Raw genomic sequence first — 3,250 nt, 5'->3', positions numbered from 1 at the left:
TCAGATTTCAGGTAAGATCACTTGTACATTCATGCAAGTCGTTAATTTCTTAGATTTAAGGCCTGCTAACTGTACGTGGGCTATTAAAGCTACATTTAACACATATACTAACAACAACAATCCTTTTATCCCTAAAATGTTGTATTTCACAAATATATATGTATGTCATGACATGTATTTAATGTTAATTTTACTAAATCTTGAAGACTAGCAGTATTTGATGCTCCGAACATTGCATTATTAATATGGGAATTATAGTATGTGATATAAGGCTTCAGTTTGTATGCGGATCGTGTATGGCAAAGTGAAGCGCTAAACCAGTTTGAGTCTTACAGCGCAGCACCTGGGGGGATGGCAGGCAATCATGTTCGATCCAAGAAAAAATGAAGATTGGTTCAATACCTTGGATCAAGAGCACCCATCTTCATCGAAGCACACTCAGGGGACTGAGTCCACTCACTGATAACTCGCCCTTAAATGAATCTTATAACGACGTTTCGGTCATCCCTGTGACTTCACTATTGTTAAGTCACAACTGAGGGAAAATTAGAATTCATATGATCAAGAAATATTGCCACATCTGAGTTTTATATCGTAATTTAATAAAACTCCATATAGGTATCTTTACTGTTCATTATTTTTATATAAAAATTATTGGAAGTCTGGTAAAACGAATAATTTTTTTTATTTCAAGTGTGCCCAGAGAACCTTCACGGCGCGCATAACGGAGATAAAACACCTCAATTACTGGGAGCGCTTGAGGTTCCTGAACCTGTATTCCCTGGAACGCAGGCGGGAGAGATACATGATTATATACACCTGGAAAATCCTACAGGGACTAGTATCAACCAGTCTGTTACTGTTGGCCACACGCAATCCGACGTACGAACCACAGCCTGGCTGGTCAGGTATTGACTTTAGGTGCCTGTCCAGCACCTTCTTGAAGACATCCAGGGGTCTACTGGTAATCCTCCTTATGTATGCTGGGAGGCAGTTGAACAGTCTTGGGCCCCTGACACTTATTGAGTTCTCTTATCGTGCTAGTGGCACCCCTGCTTTTCATTGAGGGGATGTTGCATCGTCTGTCGAGTCTTTTGCGTTCATAGGGAGTGATATTCGTGTGCACGCTTAGTACTAATCCCTCTAGGATTTTCCAAGTATATATGATCATGTACCTCTCCAGCCTGCATTCCAGGGAGTACAGGTTTAGGAACTTCAAGTGTTCCCAGTAATTGAGGTGTTTTATCGCACTTATGTGTGCTGTGAAGGTTCTCTGTACATTTTCTAGGTCAGCAATTTCACCTGCCTTGAAAGGTGCTGTTAGTGTGCAGCAATATTCCAGCCTAGATAGAACAAGTGACCTGAAGAGTGTCATCATGGGCTTGGCATCCCTAGTTTTGAAGGTTCTCATTATCCATCCTGTCATTTTTCTAGCAGATGCGATTGATACAATGTTATGGTCTTTGAAGGTGAGATCCTCTGACATGATCACTCCCAGGTCTTTTACATTAGTTTTTCGCTCTATTGTGTGGTTGGAATTTGTTTTATACTCCGATATAGTTTTAATTTCCTCACGTTTTCCATATCGGAGTAATTGAAATTTCTCATCATTGAACTTCATATTGTTTTCTGCGGCCCATTTAAAGATTTGGTTGATGTCCGCCTGGAGTCTTGCAGTGTCTTCAATGGAGGACACTGTCATGCAAATTCGGGTGTCATCTGCAAAGGAAGACACGGTGCTGTGGCTTACATCCCTGTCTATGTCAGATATGAGGATGAGGAACAGGATGGGAGCGAGTACTGTGCCTTGTGGAACAGAGCTTTTCACCGTAGCCGCCTCAGACTTTACTCTGTTTACTACTACTCTTTGTGTTCTATTTGTTAGGAAATTATAGATCCATCTACCAACTTTTCCTGTTATTCCTTTATCACGCATTTTGTGCGCTATTACACCATGGTCACACTTGTCAAAGGCTTTTGCAAAGTCTGTGTATACTACATCTGCATTTTGTTTGTCTTCTAGAGCATCCAGGACCTTGTCATAGTGGTCCAGTAGTTGGGACAGACAGGAGCGACCTGCTCTAAACCCATGTTGCCCTGGGTTGTGTAACTGATGGGTATCTAGATGGGTGGCGATCTTGCTTCTTAGAACCCTTTCAAAGATTTTTATGATATGGGATGTTAGTGCTATCGGTCTGTAGTTCTTTGCTATTGCTTTACTGCCCCCTTTGTGGAGTGGGGCTATGTCTGTTGTTTTAAGTAGCTGTGGGACGACCCCTGTGTCAATACTCCCTCTCCATAGGATGTTAAAAGGACGTGATAGGGGCTTCTTGCAGTTCTTGATGAACACGGAGTTCCATGAGTCTGGGCCTGGGGCAGAGTGCATGGGCATGCCATTAATCGCCTTTTCGAAGTCATTTGGCGTCAGGATAATATCAGATAGGTTTAAGTCTACCAAATTTTGTCTTGCTCATAAAAAAATCATTAGATCTTTGACTCTCAGTCTAGTTAGCAGCTCGTTAAAAACCGAGTCATATTGGGACTTGAGTAGCTCACTCATTTCCTTGCTGTCATCTGTGTAGGGCCCATCTCGTTTAAGTAGGAGCCCAATTCTGGATGCTGTTCTCGACTTTGATTTGGCATAAGAAAAGAAATATTTTGGGTTTCTTTCAATTTCATTTATGGCTTTTAGTTCTTCTCGTGTTTCTTGATTCCTTTAGCATAAGTTTGATATTTGCCATTTCTCTGACCAGTGTCTCCCTTCGTATTACAGATATATTGGCCTCTTTTATCCGCTCTGTTATTCTTCACATTTGCTTGTATATGGAGCTCCTCTCTTTCTACTTGCATCTTCTCTTCCTTTTCCTTAAACGAATATGCCTTGAGCATACCCCGAGTGCCACAAGGTTAATTTGTTCTAGACATAGGCTGGGATCCATGTTGCTTAGGCTATCCTCCCAGTTTATAACATTTAGGACTTGGTTTACTTGGTCCTACCTTATGTTTTTGTTATTGAAGTTGAATTTGGTGAGGGCTCCCTCATGACTAATCACATTTTGTTGGTCTGGGAGCCCACGCATACATGTCTGAACCTCTATTATGTTGTGATCTGAGTATATTGTTTTTGCTGTGGTAATATTTGGTATCAGATCATCATTGTTAGTGAAAATGAGGTCCAGTGTATTCACCAGTCTAGTAGGCTCTATTATTTGCTGGTTTAAGGTGAATTTGGTGCAGTGATTTAAAAGCT

Source organism: Cherax quadricarinatus, chromosome 18 (genome assembly GCF_038502225.1).
Source record: "Cherax quadricarinatus isolate ZL_2023a chromosome 18, ASM3850222v1, whole genome shotgun sequence".
NCBI lineage: Eukaryota > Metazoa > Arthropoda > Malacostraca > Decapoda > Parastacidae > Cherax > Cherax quadricarinatus.
The sequence above is the reverse complement of the archived record's forward strand: the minus strand, read 5'-3'. Positions refer to the sequence as shown.